Source organism: Danio rerio, chromosome 14 (genome assembly GCF_049306965.1).
Source record: "Danio rerio strain Tuebingen ecotype United States chromosome 14, GRCz12tu, whole genome shotgun sequence".
Classification (NCBI taxonomy): domain Eukaryota; kingdom Metazoa; phylum Chordata; class Actinopteri; order Cypriniformes; family Danionidae; genus Danio; species Danio rerio.
In genome coordinates, this window is record NC_133189.1 from 44514517 (window position 1) to 44533489 (window position 18973).

General features: G+C 38.2%; 1 protein-coding gene across 41 annotated transcripts in view; it reads left to right on the forward strand.

Annotated features, from left to right (window-relative positions):
* diaph2 (diaphanous-related formin 2) overlaps nucleotides 1–18973 on the forward strand; it is a 712207-nt gene that overhangs the window by 682721 nt on the left and 10513 nt on the right. The gene's annotated exons all lie outside the window — the stretch shown is intronic.

The following is an 18973-nucleotide window of genomic DNA, read 5'->3' on the forward strand; positions in this document are numbered from 1 at the left end:
CCTTCACTGTCATTCTGTCGCAAAATGCGACGAAAATCCTACATGACAGTAATAGTTTGATTAAGGGGTGTACATGTCTGTACTGCACTTCAATGATGCTCTAAAATAGGAATACTCTACATCTTAATTCGTCTTCTGTTTAGTTTGATTATGACCTTAATTCAATTAAATTAATTAAAAATTGCTGTTTTCATGGTAGACTTAATCAGAGTATCGTCATAATTGAATTAAAATTGGATTATTGGTGTCTATGTAAACATACTTACTGATATCCATTGTGACTGTAAAAATAAAGTAGTAATTTGAAATAACTTGCATCTTAGAAGGCAACCAGTTCTTATTTATTTATTTATTTATTTCTCTAATAAATATTTCAAATTACAGTTTGTCTACTGGGTGACCATGCTGAGCGATTTTCCTTTGTAAATAAGTCTTTTTATACATATAAATAAATTTATATATATATATATATATATACATTTTTTTTTTCAGAACAAAAAAGTTTTCTCCACGGGCCATCAATTGTTCAGCCATTTGTAAACATAAACTTGAACCAATTTGTACTTACTTTGAATGGCGATCTTTCTTTTTGTGCACCATAGTATGAAAAAGAATCAGAACTATTTGTACAGACAAAGAGGACGTGGGGAGGGGTAAAAGGGTGTCGATTATCAAACCAGTTCAAGGCATTTTGACACATTCGTATGACTTTTAAAATATACGTGAAGAGCCCTCTTACCAGTCGTTTTTGGAACACAAATAGCTCCCCTTCACAAAAGAAACAAAAATGAGGTACGAATTGCCGGTAAATTATTTCCTGTTCTTGTGGATAATAGGCTACCTTGTGCGGCCTTTGATTTTCTCTCTTTTTTGTCTCCATCCCTCTGTGTTTATTCAGCCGTCTTTCTGCTACTCTGCTGGAATCCATATTGATAGCTGTCAGGCAGTGTTGCTGGGGAGCAGAAATAGGGGGCTGTGAAAGTAGGGGAAGGGGAGATGTTGTATGGAGGGCACATCTGTCAGATCTCATGACTTGACCCATGCTGTGATGTGAAGGCTACTGTCAGGAGATGGGGGAGAGCCGGCACAGGTATTGCCCAGTACATGCACTGTCCTCAGGCTGGAACTGGCTGTGACACCCTGGTGAATTCGTGAGAAGGGAGAATAAAGCACCCTCGTGTACCAGGCTGACAGGAAAGATCTGTTCACCGTAGAATCCTCCTGTGAAGCCCAATCCCAATTTGATCAACTCTCAAATGTCTTTTATTGTCAGCAGAGTTCCCGAGGAACTCGCAGGCTTCCATTGGTCAGTCAAATGTGATAATTCAAGTGGCATTGTGTAGAGTAATGTCAGCTTTTATTGTGGGTAAAGACTGTTGGTGAAACTTTAATACTAATTGATCCCAGGGAAGGCTTATGGACGCAGGTGTGTAGCTGCAAGGCAGGACTTTCCGAGGTGGCAGGGGAAACGAACAAACAGCAGGATAAAAAGTTCAGTTTTTTATGTTGACTCGGTCGTGTTGCAGACACACTCTTAATGGGCACCAGTGGTTCCTGCAAATACTTTACATAGTTTATGGTCAAACGTGGGTCATTTTGCTTTGAAGCAGCAAGAGAAAAACACTGGGCATTGCAGGTCTGTGCAAGGTTTCGAATGTGGGCAGCAGTTTCTTTCTTCTTCTTCCTCGTCTGTAGGTACACGTGTTTTAAGCCGACAGTACTGTGCGCTTATTGCTGGCAGGTGTGAGTCTCACATTTTATCTCAGCCGCTCCCTGCAGCACATTTCATGTAACGACGTTATTACCAGGAGACTTAATCAAACTCACTAACAATAGCTCACACTGACAGACGTCCAGGCAGCTGGTGCATAATGCTCTGCGAATATTCACAGTGCCCCAGCAACCCCGTCTGCCCGCTTAATCAAGTTCTCTCGGTCACCCGGGGAACAGGAAAGCAGAAAAGGTGGAGTGGGATGGCGCTGCTTGTTGAAACTACAGCCATTCACAGAGGATGAATAGGGAAAAGGCGACACTGGGTATAATGCTATATATATGGTCTATTTTAGTGCTTGAAGAGATACGAATGAATGTTCTGCCATTATTTTCTCACTCTTATATCAGTCCACGGCTGTAAGAGTTTCCTCTGAGATATTGTGAATGTGAATAAGGATAAGAAATGTTATTCACTGGCCTAAATCCTTTGCATGGGCTCTAGTAACAAGGTCTGATGCTTTTAAGTCAAATGCAGAAATCGAGACCCCGGTTCTGCTTTGGACCCCGTTTAGCCCTGGTATTAAAGGTGCAATTGGGTATTGTCTTCAGAGCCTTTTTTTAGTCTCTTCGCATGTATTGTAATGTGTATTTATATAGTGCAGTTATTGGGTATGGTCATACACCCAAAGCGCTTCACAGTCATGGGGGGGTCACTCCACTCCACCACCAGTGTCCGCTTGGCTGATGCGACGGCAGTCACAGGTCAACAGCACCAGGGCGCTCACCACACACCAGCTATAGATGTAGTGGAGAGACAGTGATAGAACCAATTCACTAGATAGGGATGATTGTGAGACCATGATGGGTAAGGGCCAATGGATAGAATTTGGGCAGGACACCGAGGTTACACTCCCATTTACACTCTCTTTACGAGAAGTGCCATGGGTTTTTTAATGACTGAGTCAGGACCTCAGTTTAATGTCTCATCCGAAAGACGGCGCCCACTGACAGTATAGTGTCCCCTTCACTATACTGGGGCATTAGGGCTCACACAGACCACAGATTGAGTGCCCCCTGCTGGTCTCACTAACACCACTTCCAACAAAAACCTAGTTTTCCCATCTGGTCTTCCATCTAGGTGCTGACCAGGCTCCGTCCTGCTTAGCTTCAGTGAGTAATCGGTATTGGTCTGCAGGGTGATATGGCTATGGCATCCTGATACATCCTGATAGCAATCATTAATTTATGGGTCCAGATGTTTTTATGTGTATATTGATATTTTGCGGAAGGTGTAGGACCCAGATAGGACCCAGATTAATTTGTCCAATCAAAACATTTGGTCATATCGAACATTACGATAGGCTGTCCGACATGCCTGTAAAAGTATGTAATTACATACCAAGTATTTCATTGTCAACACATTCAGACACATTTCAGACTGAGAATGGCAGCCAAACATCAACAACTTAGGCATTGCAATTACTAACTATATGGTATATATGCTCTGTATATGGTGAATGCAACATTTTTTATTGTAGTGATGATGTATAGGGGTGACACGGGGGCTCAGTGGTTAGCAATGTTGCCTTACAGCAAGAAGGTCGCTGGTTAAAATTTGCATGTTCTCCCCGTTTTGGCGTGGGTTTCCTCCACAGTCTAAAGACATGCGCTATAGGCGAATTGAGTAAACTAAATTCGCCATAGTGTATGTGTGTTAATGAGTGTGTATAGATGTTTCCCAGTACTGGGTTGCAGCTGGAAGGGCACCCACTGTGTAAAACATATGCTGGATAAGTTGACGACCCCTGATGAATAAAGGGACTAAGCTGAAGGAGAATAAATCAATGAATGTTGTATAGTTTGCATTCATTCACGAGGGATGGTTTTGGATGGGAAATATCAGGGTTTGACATAGACTATCAAGCTAATGTTAGCATTTCCTAAGATTTCCCATTGCACCTAATGGTTTTCTGCCAATCCAACAAACAAAAAGATACACAAAAAGCTATGTGGAAAACACATTCGATCGAATTGCTTTCGCTTGTGGTCAAATGCATTCAAACAATCACAAAATTCCACTCACTAAACAGTTAAAGGTGACTGAATAAACATAGGAGTAAGTAAATGTTCTCAGATATTTAATTCAATCCAATTTATGTTTATTTGTATAGTGCTTTTACAATGTAGATTGTATCAAAACAGCTTTACATAAAAGTTCTAAAATTGAAACCTGTTTTCAGAGTTGAGGTTTAGTTTAGTTCAGTTCAGTGTGATTTAATTGTCACTGCTGAATGTCCAAACACTGAAGAGCAAATCCATTGATGCGCAGCTCCACAAGTCTTAAATCTAGCAGGTGACCTTGGCGAGGAACAAACTTCACCAATTGACAAAAGTGAAAGAAAAAAAAAACTCTAGAGAAACCAGGCTTAGTTGGGCACAACCATTTATCTTCTGGCCAAACTTACAGAGTACAGAGATGCAGAATAGCAGAATTTACATTTTACAGTAAACCATCCACATACGTACAGAATAGCTATGACACGGAGCTGTATTGTGTTCTCCATAGCATCATGGCTTCATTCATGCTAGCAGAGCTGTTGTCCTGTTATTATCATTGTGTTTGGACATGCACAGGCACATGCACGGCTCCATAAAAGAGTGATGTAGAGGCTTTGAGAGACCCTGTGTACTTCACTTTATTCAGGAATGCTGACTTATTTATAGGTGTGGAATCGTGTTGTTTGCTTGTTTTATTGAAAAGCTTGCGGGTAAAGTGGCGGCAGGCTGGCATGTGAGTGTGATCTCTGGAGGGTCCTCCTGCAGAAATCTTCTTCGCGATAAATAAGTCAACGTTGATGAATATTTCATTCACATGAAATCCATTGTCGCCCGCAGGTCCACGGGGATGTGTCGTTGCTCCACGCATACAGCAAAACAACCTCTCCCCCAGGTCAACCAATCCCTCGTCGTTGGCATTCTGAAAGAGGCGCTGTTGCAAGCCCCATAATTAGCTCAGCGCACATCTACGGTTCTGACGAATCGAGTGACAAAAATTGTTCAAGACTTGTAGGCATGTGACATCTAGCTGCATTGTATTTCACCTTCAAAACTGCTTCAGAGCTGCAGTTGCAGTGATTTAGTGCTGCACTTGTCACTTTTCATATGCCGTAACCTATGATTAGGAGATGAACACACAAAAGTTTAAACCCCCCCCCCGGTTAGCAAGAAAAGAGCTTGTACTTTTATGCCTTCCGGGGGAGGGAGCAATAAATAGCAAGAAATGCAACAAGAGACAGAGAGGTAAAATGAGGGAATGAAAGAGAGTGGAAGGAAGTGACAAAATTGGAAGTCGAGTAGTTATTTACGGTGCTCGAAATGGCAATAGAGGTATGGACAGGCATCAGACAAGAATAGGACAACAAGATGTAGAACATGGACCATCAATGGACGAATGTGCTCTAGGCAAGCAAGTTCTTTCAAATTAATAAGTAATGAGCTAAACTCACTCCATTTCTAAAAGGAATCACTCAGTCCAGGCTTTTCACCAAATGGGTCAGGGGTTCTCTGTAAAAATGGCACTCTACAATCTTTACTCTCCTTTTTAGTTAGAGAAGACATCTACAGAAAGATAAGTAAATAAAGAAAGAAAGAGCTAGCAAGATGTTTTATTTAAGTGAAGGTCTGCATTGTGTATTCTCAGACAGAGCGAGGCAAAAGCAATTCCAGGGACAGAATTAAGAGACGGCGACTTTTGTTTAGTTGCTAGCAAAGATGTTACTCTAATGGATTCACTGTAACTGTTTTTAGTCTGTGGTGTCTACTTGCGTAGATGGGTTACCTGTATGAGTTTATTTGAACTTCTGAATGTGTGCTTTCACATGCGTACTTTTTTTATCTCAACGTGAGGATGGGATTAGAAAACAGACCACAGCTGCAGTTGCTGTCTTCTTTTTTTTTTTTTTTGGTCCCTTGTATAATTCATTTTAAAAAGAGAGTGTTAGATGCAATTCCCTTGACATCTTTAAAAGTCCCAGTGTGACCTCTTGAGCTACCCAGTGTTGTGCACTTTCTTGCCTCAGTCAGTTTGCCATTGAAAGCATAGTTCAGAATTTTTAAGATTCTTTGATCCTACTTAATCAGTTGTTTTTCCATGCATATATTGAGATGGGTGGAAGACAAAAGTTCAAATCAAGTTACATTTATTTCTATAATAATTTGTGTAGGTTTAAAGAGATGGACAAGCAATAATAGAAAATAAGATAAGAAATCTCTTCATTATGAGGCAAGTTCAGTACATCAGGTACATTCGACTTAGCAGAATAATGATTTGGTTTTATTTGGTTCAGTGTTCAATTCAATATGAATTCTGTTGGTGATATATCTGATTTGCCACAAAACTCGACCATGCAAAACCTTGCGAGAAACCAGGCTCAGTCGGGGGACCAGTTCTGACTTGTGGCATTCTAGTCAGTGGATGACCATAATGTGCATGCTTCCTGGTAAAGTTGCTTGTCACAATCTGCTCAAATATGTTGTCGTAATTCTGTGGGCTTGTCTAATCAATATCCTCTTTGACAGAGTTTGGTTGTACTGTGATCATCCTCAGTGCAGGTCTATCATTTGAGCTGGATTCGGTCAGGATCTAAGTGGCTATTATAACCTCAACATAAAGGAAAGACAGACAGACTGACTAAGCATTCTGTTTACTTTACTAACAATTAATGTCTTTACTAAGCATGGTTTGGTTTCGGGAAGTGTTCCTTGCTTTGGTTACACTAATTTGTTATTTATATTTAGGTTGACTTAGGGTGTACTTACTCTAGGCAGAGTTGTCTTGAACTATGACAGTTTGCGTTCGTTGAAAAAATGATTAAAGGGCACCTAGGTTACCCCTTTTTTCAGATTTAATATAAGTCTTTTGCGTCTCTAGAATGTGTATATAAAGTTTCAGATCAAAATACCCATCAGATTTTTCATTATACCTTTTACAAGATGCTGTTTTATACTGATTTCCAGCAGGGGGTGGTTTTGTCGTACTGCGCCTTTAAGCCGAGTTCTGCCCGCCTACTTTTTCTACATGCCTCCTCACTCAGCTGCGTCAGACAACAGACAGACTTAAAGGAAGAAGGTCTCACGTAGCGTTTGTGAGATACTACAGTAAGAACTAACCTTTACTAATCAGTATTGTGAAGTTGCATTGATGAGTCACACACAATATCGTTACAAAGTTGACGCCCGCACACACACACACACACACACACACACACACACACACACACACACACACACACACACATACACACGCACACAAAGGCAGGCAGGCAGGCAGACAGACAGAGCTAAGGCTAACCTCAAGTACTGTGTGGATATCTGTTATGCTAATGTACAAAATAAACCTGATTTAACTTCCACAAACCGGGATTGAAGCGTCTTCTTTTATAATTGTTCTGACACGCGGCTGTGCTGATGAAGTAAAGCTGAAGTAAAACGCTGTAATTAATTACACACATACTCTGTAAACATGTGAAACTTACTCTTAATCACATTTGATGATGATTGCTGATCCTAGCGAACAGAACAGACCTTTATTCCTGGTTGCTTTGCGTATGTCTGTCTGGTCTTGTTGACATATACACATGACTACCGGAACATGTTAATGCGCGCAGCTGTCAATCAATTCGGTGGGCGGGGGGATCGCACACCTACGTAATGGTGCGATCAATTTGAAAACGGCTCCAATTGGCTGACCATTTTTTTTGTAGTTAAATTGAAAAAAAAGGACTGGGTGTGTTCACATCACCCCAGTATGACGGTCTATACACTATACCAACACACAGATCTGTCCAAACAGCTTGAAAAGTAGATTTTTTACCATAGGTGCCCTTTAATAAATCCATATGAAACAGTCCCTTAATAGTGACTTCGAGTCTTCTATTTAGAGCTCAGGAATGCTTTGCAATCACACTACAAGCATACGGCGCCAAGGCACAGAAAAAAAACATGCTTAAGACCACCTCTTCCAACCACGGCAATGCCGACCAACTGAACCACCCCTGGGCCTGATTCATAGCACTCACACTTGTCACACAAATGAGGAAACGATGGTCAAATGTGCTTGGGCATGGTTTGAATAGTCTAGTGTGAGAACACCTATAGTGTGTTTTACTCTCAATCTGTGTTAGAAAGACCGTTCCAGAGTTTAGGTGGTTAATATGAATAAAGTGTCCACCACCTGCAGTAAATTGTAATATTTTCAATTGGCTGGGATTTTCAGAACTCAATGCACATAAAGGGTTGGAATGTTACAGGAGATCCTTCAAATACTGGGGAGCTGAATAGAGGTTTTTAAGTGAAGAACAGGTAACATAAAGGTGATAATTTCAAGAAAAAAATACAGATTGTAAAAAAAAGGAAACAGATTGCTCTTTTCTGTGCATTTAGGTTCAGTGAGAACTGAGAATGTTTCAGAAAAATAATCCTAGAATGTCTATTAAGTCACTCAAGTAACCTGTCCCCACTTCAGATTAATCAATTCAGGGACTTAAACTCAAAAACCAGATTAGTTAAAAAAAAAAAAAAAAAAAAAAAAATATATATATATATATATATATATATATATATATATATATATATATATATATATATATATAGAGACAAACTGATTTTGACTAATTGATTCTTTAAAAAGATGTGACGCAAGATAATTATTTGTTTATGAAACATTCCTAATACTTAATTTAAGAATAAATCCAATGAACGGAGAATAACTTTAATATTCAGTAGATCTGGATTATAATGCACAATTGGTGTAAATTGCTTTTATTTGGTTTGGCATCCCAATGTCAATTTCTTTTGTGTTTCTTAAAAAAAAAAAGAATTAAAGATTGCAACAATTTGAGTGTGTGCAAATAATGACAGATTTTTTCGTTTATTTATTTATTTATTTTTACAAAATGGCCTTTAAAAGTAATATACAGAGTTTTTTTTTCCTTTCAATTTATCATATGACTTGTATTCCAGCTCCTCACATTTCTGCCATTGCAGTCCATCAAGAGATATTAAGATGTTCAAATGGCATCTTGAGACCTTGTTAGCAGAAAACATCTTTATCACTTCCATCCCTTTTCCATCTTTTCACCTCACCACCCATCACTAGTCCATCATCCTCATTTCACATTCCATGACAGTCTCACCCACATCTGATTTACCGCACTGCCTCTATCTAGTGTTTGTGTATGTGTCCGTGTGCGTTTGCTCAACATATATTCAGTGCGATGTTTATCGTGTGAATTTATTGAGCTCTTCCCCCTCTGTGCTGATTTGACATCAGATTTAATGGACAAGTAGACAGAGGCTTGTCTGTTCACTCATGTTCCCTCTGGTCAACATGCTGCTTCTCACTCATGCGCTCCTGATTCATCCAAAATACAATTACATTTGAAAGAAGAAATAGGATTGAAAAATCTATCGATCTATGTCATATCAACACCATCCATCTGTGTTTATCTTTCTATCTGGTTTCCCCATCATAGAGGGGGGTTTTATTCGCTACCACACCAGACATTTTCCTCCTCTATTTGTTTAGTTATCCATCAGTCTATTTACCTTATCATGCTGCCAAACCATCCATTTACGCTTCCATCTGTCTGTCAAGTAATATTGTGGTATCCATTTGTCTAACTATCTTCTCTGTCTAGTCACCCCACTGTCAGTCAAAGCTTCTCCTTAAATGTTCTGTAGCTGGAGAATAGTGTCAGTCTGGTTAAGTTTGACTCCTGGACACTTTCCGGGACATGCATAATCACAAGGACACTTGATTATCTCTCATACATGCATATTATGGATAAATGACATTTTTATGTTGTGCTTAAAATTGCAAAACATCTTTAGTGAAGACATGGGTTATTGTTTAGGAAAGCCAGCCTTGCCTTGCATTTAATAGGAGCCCATCCAAATGCTCATCCCACTGGCAAGCCAGATCTCTGCTGGGTCACTAGCAGTTTTGAGGCATCGGTATGGTGCTTTGGGGTCTAGAACACATGATCCTAATGGATTAGCCACTCACCTTTCCTGAGATTAACTTGAGGGGCAGTGTCCGACCAGAGCCCCCATCTGCACCCCATGTTTTAGCACAGATAATAACATTTACACTGCTCACATTAAAATCTTTACATGCACACTCTCACACACACACACACACACACACACACACATATATATATATATATATATATATATATATATATATATATATATATATATATATATATATATATATATATATATATATATATATAATTATTATTATTTTTTTTTTTTGGTGTAACGTTAACAGTTAAGATTAATATAAAGAAAGCAGCTGATTATGTGTTTGCACAAGCTATTCACCAGTTGCATATTGACAGAGAAGCAAAATGTATACTGTTATAATGTCAATATTTGAGACTATAGATTGGTATGGTATAGATACCATAGAGGATGTGGTAAAATCTGAAAATGTGGTAAAAATCAGGCAAGGGCTTTTCTTTTTCTGGATTGCTTTTGAAAATACTATTGGTTGGGTTTAGTTTAGGAGAAGGGTGGGTCAGTCAATCGGTCAGACAGTCAGTTGGTCAGTCTGTTGACAGTGGCCTCTGGTGGATTTATGCGAGAACAGCATGTGCGAATGGCACGTGCCTCTGGTGGATTCGCGAAAACAAAAACTGCAGAAAAAAATACCTTCTGGCACGTATTTGGTACTCTCCAGAAATGTGTATAATGGTACGTTTTCAGAATGAGCCTGGGTTAAAGACGTACCACATGATTAGATTTTCGTTATGCATGCTGATGACAAATGTCAGTGTCATTCGCTCAGTTGTCATTTTAAATGCAAAGGTGTCATTGTTTGAGATGTCTTTGTCATGACATAACTACTTGCCATAACCAAATAACCTGTCAGCGTCTTTGTCATGACAACTTGACAATATCAAGACAACATAACTTTTCATAAATCTTTCATAAACATGATTGTCATGAGGCCATTATAATTGTCATTCATTGAATAATAGGATCATTAATATATTTCTTGACCTCAACTACAGTGTTACAATTAAAATGTGTCATTAAATGTAATTTAAATATTAATAAAACTATTCTAAAATTATTTGATAGTGTATTGATATTTTATTCACAAACACATTCAATGAAAAAAATATTCAAGAAAAATATTAATGTAAAATGGTATTGGTCTTACAACAATCATGTTTATGACAGATTTATGACACACTGTGTTGTCTTGGTAATGACACATTAGGGAGGGTCTTTTGTTTGTTTGTTTGTTTGTTTGCTTGCTTGCAGACAAATTGCAAACCAAAAGGCAATTTTTAATGACATTTTGTTCCACTGAAAAAGGAACCAGAAAAATATTTGTGACAAATATAATGGCATCTCGTCAATCATGTTTATGACAGATTTATGACAGGTTATGTTGTCTTGGTAATGTCAAATTGAAGAGGAATTTGATTTATTTATTTATTTATTTATTTATTTATTTATTTATTTATTTATTTATTTTTGTTAATCTGTTTGCAAAAAACATGTGGCTTGTATTGGCTTTTTAAGGTTAATAGCCACCAATTATTGGTAGTAATAATAATAATAATATAGTGTAAACATTTTATTTTTTTTGTAAAAAAGTTGGAAGGCGAGTTTTTATCTAGTGTGTGAAAGATCTTTTTTTTCTATTACTACATAAACACATGCCTGCATCACGACTGAAGTTTGCCTCCCTGCGGTGCTGCAGAGGTGATGATTAGCGCTGTAGATTAGCCTTGGGCTGCGATCTATGTGAAAGTATTTTTCATCTGACAGCTTGATGTGCATGTATGTGCGTCTGTGCCTCCCCGCTCCCTTCTTTTGAGCTTCTCGTTTTGTTTTAGATCTTAAATTCCACCATCTCTTTTGAAAACCAAGCTGGTCCACCGCTCTTGTCCATCTTGAGGATTCCAGGGAGAAATCTTGGCAATGTCAGCCCTTTGATATCCCATCAAACATGGTCCTACTGCTGTGTCTGTAAAAAGGAAAGCGGCTGGGCCTGCCGGCACTGGACGCCAGCCGTAGTTTTTTCGTCCTTTCCCTTGTTTGTCCCGGGAACAGATCTGTCAGGGCCTTCCTGCCGCAGAGATAAACTAGTGCCTTGCTCTCTCCTCTAAAAATAAGCATTTGTTTATCGACATGTGTAGTGATTTCCAGCTCTCCTGTGCCGTATTGTGTGTCGAGCTGTCAAGAAACATTACTCTAAGGCCTGGCTCTGCTTTCAGCTCTGACCGGCTGAGAGAGTGCAGCCGAGCAGGACAATGCAGAGTGCTTGGGGGCAACAGGCTAGAGAGCCTTCGCAGAAATCTGCCAAGACCATGCCTTTTAACTAAAGCTGTATGTGGACCTCACTCTTTATCAAGAGCTCCAAACTTTAATGCACTCTTTAAGGTGGGAATTGAAGGGCAATGCGGGTATTGAATATCTGGGTCACTTACCCAAGGTAGCAAGTGTCTAAATGGAGCCTGGCTTTGATTGAGTGCTGTATTAGATGGGAGATGTGTAACGTCTAATCTGAGTGTTTGATTCATGCCCAGAGTTCTGCGTTTCATTAAGATACGGCAGGTCTTTTCAACACACTAATTTAAGACAGCTCTGCATGAAAAACAACCTTAATTTATACCTTGTTTTGAAATGTAATGTATTGTGTATTTATATAGTGCATTTATTGTGTATGGCTATACACCCAAAGTGTTTCACAATCATGTGGGGGGTCTCTCCACACCACCACCAGTGTGCAGCATCCTTTTGGATGCGATGGCAGACACAGGACAACAGCGCCAGTGAGCTCTCCACACACCAGCTATAGGTGGAGTGGAGAGACAGTGGTAGAGCCAGTTCTGTGGATGGGGATGATTGGGAAGCCATGATGGGTAAGAGCCAATGAAGGGACTTTGACCAGGACACCAGGGTTACAGCCCTACTCTTTACGAGAAGTGCCATGGTATTTTTTAATGACCACAGAGAGTCAGGAACTCAGTTTATTGTCTCATGCGAAAGTTGGCGCTCACTGACAGTATAGTGTCCCCTTCACTATACTGGGGCATTAGGACTCACTCAGACCAAAGGTTTAGTGCCTCCTGCTGGCCTCACTGACACCACTTCCAACAGCAACCTAGTTTTCCCATGTGGTCTTCCATCCAGGTAGTTACAAGGCTTCACCCTGCTTAGCTTCGGTGAGTAATTGGTCTTGGGCTACAGGGTGATATGGCTGTGGTGTTGTGCCATTTACATGTATAAATGTACATATATATCATCAGCAAATGCTATAAACCAGTTGTCCTCAACCACCAGGCCACACAAGAAGTCAATAATTATTTCAGTTTTATTTATTATCTGAGTCTAAACAATCTTTTATTTAAAAAAAAAAATTTATTTAATTAAATGACTTACATCAAATGACGTCATTTGAGCACCCAAATTTAACCCACAACCAGCTAAATGAGTAAGAAACAGATGTCTTTGGAAAGGTTCACTTTGGAAAGTGAAGGACCCACGAACTGCCAAGGAATCAATCCACAACCCATTTGTCAACAAATTAAATGTCTACGCAAGAAGATAAACAGCTGTAGATAGCAAATGACAGCAGCCTTTAAGAGGACGCTTGCACATCATGTTTTTGCACAAGTTCGTTATTTCCAACGAAGATGTGCGGCTTGCACTTGCGCCTTCCAGATGCACACATGAATGCCACGAGTGCACCGCAAGTCATGTGACAAGAACTGACCGATAAACTTCAAACTTTATATGGAATATTCACATTAAGGAACACCCTAGCACTGCAGTGTTATGTAATTTTCTCTTTTTGTATCAGAGTGACAGGAATGTTTTGTCAGCTTGTCATCCGCTGAGAAAACGGTTGATGGTCATCTAGTAACCTACAAAGCACCACCCGGTCCGTGGTAAAATTGTCAAGCGCTGACCGGTCCGTGATATGATTAAAAGGTTGGGGACCAATGCTGTAAACAATATAGGGATTATATTGGTAGCGCATTAATATAATACTAAAGACTACCGTTAAAAACACCCTTCTAAATCCAGTACTTATTATTAGATATAATCAACACATAAAAGTCAATTACACAAGACAGGGATTACATTATCTTTCAAAACCTAATTATAAAATTAAGTTTCTGCCACTAAATATAACTCACACCGTGGCTTTGTTTTTATCATAGATTTTTGTGCAACTAAACAACATGAAATAGGACATCATTATTGAAATGAAAACTTACCCAAGGTAGCAAGTGTCTAAATGGAGCCTGGCTTTGATTGAGAGCTGTGTTAGATGACATGCAAAAGCAATGTTGGCATATTTTAATTTGCTGCCTTGCTTCATTATTTTCATTAGTCGGAGTCTTAACAAACTGTCAGATTAGACGCTACACATCTCCCATCTTTGTTTAGAAATGGCTCCGGGAGAGATTTAGAGAGAATGCGGACCAGACCTCCAGCTTATCTGAGCTCTCATCCATCTTAGCTTGATGAGGAAAACTCATGTTTGCGCTCTCTGCTAACAGATCTGCGGCGGCTGAGTTTGACAAATGCGCAGCACTTGTCGTAAGCATCCGTATTTTCGGCAGAGCTGGGTTACTTAAAGCAGGATTTCAGAGTCTTGTCTCATCTGTGTTTCGGGTGTCTCTCTTGCTTTAGTTGGGGCAGAGAATGCACTTAAAAGCTCACATCTCAATGTGGAAAAGGAACCAGGATATCAGCCAGTACTTAAAGGATTAGTTCATCCCAAAATGAAAATTCTGTCAGCATTTACTCCCTCATGTCATTTCAAATCCTTATGACTTCCTTTTCTTTTCACAAAAGGTGAAATTTTGAATAATTCAGGTGTTCATGTGGTTACAATAAATGTGGACTAGAGCTTTAAAAAGTATCTTTAAGTGTCATAAAGGTGTCATAAAAATTGCCCTCTTCGCTATATCCAAGGTCCTCTAAAATCTCACAACAGCTTTTTGTGAATTCCTGTGAAAGGAAGTTAATATTTACTGAAAATGTTAACATCCACATCTAATAATCTAACAATACATTTATAAATCTAAATTGCCAAAGATTCCATGATTATTATAAAACTTTATCTTGCAACATAGGCTCATTCTGAAAATGTAGCCCTATATACATTTCTGGAGATATCAAATGTAGCAAGAGTAACATATGGCTGCACTTCGTCTTTAAAAACGAACACTACGGGGTGGTTAAACACCGTTCCTTTTTGCGCTTACCAGCTGATAGTTTACTACTGTGTGGATGGCTTTTCCGCTGTTACCAGTTTGTCCAGTGGCTCGTCGTGTATGTTGAAGGATTTGAGGCGCAGAGCAGAGTTGACCGTGACAACTCCATTCGAGTTTAGTAAAGAACGATTTCAGAAACCAGGTAAAACAAATGCTAAAAAATAAAACAAGCAAGTAAATAACAGGATGAGATTGTGGTAAAATCTGAAAACATAGTAAAAATCAGACTGCCGCGAGGGCTTTTCATTTTCTGGATTGCTTTTGAAAACACTGTCAGTTGGGTTTAGGGAAGTGGGTTGATCGCTGATCAATCGGTTGCGCTTAAGGAAGGAGGGTGGTTGGAGGTATCAGTCAGTCAGTCAGTCATTAAGTCAGTTGACAGCTGCCTCTGGTGGATTTACGCAAGAACAGCAGGTGCAAATGGCACTTGCGAGAGAAATGTGAGATCTGAAAAAGCATGAAAACGGCTTCTGGCAGATTTGCAACCAAAAAATGCACAAAAAAAATTACTTCTTAAGATGTATTTGACACTCTTCAGAAATGTATATAGGGGTATGTATCAATAAGTTGTTATCTTGTTATTAAATCAAATCAAATCACTTTTATTGTCATACATACAGACATACAGACAGTGCAAAGTACAACAACACACTCTAAAAAACAAAACAATATACAATTAGCAATCTTGACAGTAATTCGTAAAAGACAATGAATATGTGAAGGACAATAAATGCATTAAGAAAAAAAAAAGTGTTGTATTAAGTGTTGTTACCTTAATGTTAATCTATGGTATAACTTAAGATGTAAAATATTTTTTATTCTACATTTTGACATCCCATCATTTCGTGTTTCGTCATCCCTTGTCATCTTTTACTCAAAGAGGTCATCATGAGGTTTTGGTCTTGTAATTTATTTATTCGCCTTTGAGCATCTTGTGTTTATTGATGTTGTTTGCTGTTGAACATTTTTAGCTGTTCCAAGGGTTACAGAGCTTTAAATATATATTTTCCTCACTGAATGCAGCATTGATCACACATAGCACTTTTCAGTGTCAAATAATTATTCTTTCCTCCATTTTCAAGCAGTATTTTTCTTTTTCTTATTTTTTTATTGAAATGACTCATGCCCAGAGTTCTGCGTTTCATTAAGATACAGCAGAATTTTTAAACACACTAACTTAACAGCTCGGTGTGACAAACAACCTCAATTTATACCTTGTTATGTGTCATTAACATGTATGCCTGTACATATATAGCATCAGGAAATGCTGTAAACTATGTAGGGAATATATAAGTAGCACATTTCTATAATATTAAAGGCTACAGTTAAAAACAGACTGTTAATAACCTGCAAAATTCAGCTCTTATTTATTTTTAGATGTAATCAACAGACAAAACATCAATTGTTTATGACAGGGATTACATTATCTTCCGGATCTAATTATGAAATGAAGTTTTTGCTACCAAATATAATTCACATGTATGTTTTCATGATAGATTTTTGTGAAACTCGTTACATATTTATTTTAAAATATGCATCAAAAAAATATTAAATAAGACATCACTACTAAAAATAAGCATAAAGCAATGAATATGTAGGATAACAGTGTAAAATCTCTTCTGCAGAATTCATTTCTCTACTTTTCCTAGAAACTAAATAACTTACAGAAGAAAATGCAATGCTAACTGACATGTGGTTTACAAGCTGTTTTACTGACATTTTTTCCACAATTTAAACAATAATTTGGTGGATGCATGAGAATTGAGATGTTTATTCGTGTTTATTTTATGCCATAACTAGTTGCAATGAAGCAGCTCATGCTCTGCTGCTGTTTGAACTGAGATAAACAATCTGTCACACCACATAAAAGAGAGGAAAATAGATCAAGTACTTTAATTTCAAGCCAAAATTTGATATATTAGACACATTTTTTACCTTTAAAATGGGTATAATTTGACATATGTGACTTTGTTTCTCATCGAAAGAAACAAAACAACTGAAGAAAAAACTTTTATGGGGGGGATTGGAGGCATGCTGTGTAATTCCTAGTAGTTTAATTATATATATATATAAATATATATATATATATATATATATATATATATATATATATATATATATATATATATATATATATATATATATATTACAGTTGGAGTTAGGGTAGATACAGGTTTAAAATGTAAACATATTTATAAAAAGGAAGATATATAAAACTAGAAGTATATACAGGGTTTATAAGGTCATAAAAAACCTGGAAAATTCATGGAATTTATATACTTTAATATTTTTTTTTATAAATTAAATGAGTTACACAAGGTCTTTCAATTCCATCACTTGTTTTCAGTAGTTTTCATCATTACTATTCTATTATTTTGTTTATAAGGTATGGTTAAGGGTAAAGTTAGTTGTTGCAGCCTTTTGCTACTTTTCTATCCTTGCTCTTTCTTTACATACTTTCACATAATTTCAAACATAGGCTCAATCTGAAAACATCCCCCATGTACAGTTTTGGAAATTATGAATTATGTAGCCAGAGGAACGTATGGCTGCATTTCATCTTGAAAATGAACACTATGGGGGCGGTGTGACACCGTTCCTTTTTGCGCTTGCCAGCTGACCGATTACCTCAGTATGGATGGCTTTTCCGCTGGTAACTGTTTGTCCAGTGGCTTGTTGCTTACATAAAAGTATTTAAGATGCAGAGTAGACAATGACGACGGGGTCTGAGTCCGGTAAAAAATGGTTCCAGAAAGCAGGAAAGATAAAAGCAAAAGCCAAAAAATCAAATAAACAAGTAAATAACAGTGAAAATGTGGTAAAATCTGAAAACGTAATCAAAAGTATGCTGCCATGAGGGCTTTCCTTATTTTGGATTGGCATTCAAAACACTGTCGGTTGGGTTTAGGGAGGTGGGTGCTGGTCAATTGGTGCTTTTTTAAACACTATTGGTTGGGTTTAGACAGGGCTTAATTTGTGCCAGAACACGCCAGACTCCCTATCCCTCTTCATTTTCGTCCTTTGTCCGCGACACCCCTTCTCTATCCAACAGCCCCCAGCACCCCGACAGCGGTCTCTGGTGGATTTACACAAGAAAAGCAGGCGAGAATGGCATGTACGAGTGAAATTTGAGTTCTGAAAAAATGTAAAGAGCAGCCTCTGGCAGATTGGCAAAAATAAAAACTGCAAAAAACCTACCTCCAGTGACATATTTGGCATTCTCCAGCAATGTATATAGGGGTACGTAAGCAGAATGAGCCTGGGTTGTCATTTTATCTTAGTGTTGTGTAAAAATGATCTAAATAACTTTTATTTTGCATTAAAAATAACATAGATGTTACTCTTTGCTGTAATCACTTTGTTTGTGCATTTTTCTTCTTTTTTTAATATGTATACATAGTCATTACATGAAAACTTATGTCATGAGTATTTACTTGAAAGCCTTGAAAGAGTCATAGAATTTTATTTGGACAAAAATGTGTACAAACCCTGTATATATAATGTAGTTACTGTTACTTAGAGGTTAAAATTTAAATTTAAAACAATCCTGCTTCTATAGGTTTTTTATCTGAACTAACATATCTGCAAACAATTTTTTTTTGTTTCAGTAACACATTTGGCCGCTCTTTTTTTTTTTTTTTTTGTGTTTACCTTCTTGCCAAACAAACCAAGGCTGCGAGGCATTAAAGGCCTCTTTTGAGCTGCCTCAGGGTCAGGCACCTCTCTGACCTTCTATTCTGCACTGCTGCAGCTGATGTAACCTTCCCTCACTGACTCAAAACAATTACTTTCAGCTTTGTAGGAAACCTTGGCTTCTATAACTGTAGGTTTTACTCTCCAAGCCCCATAACTTAAAAACGAAGAAGCAACTCCCCTCCACCATCACATCCTATTTCTTGTTTCTGGTGCTCCATTACCCATGGAGCTGGAGTCTGGCAAAGGCATGC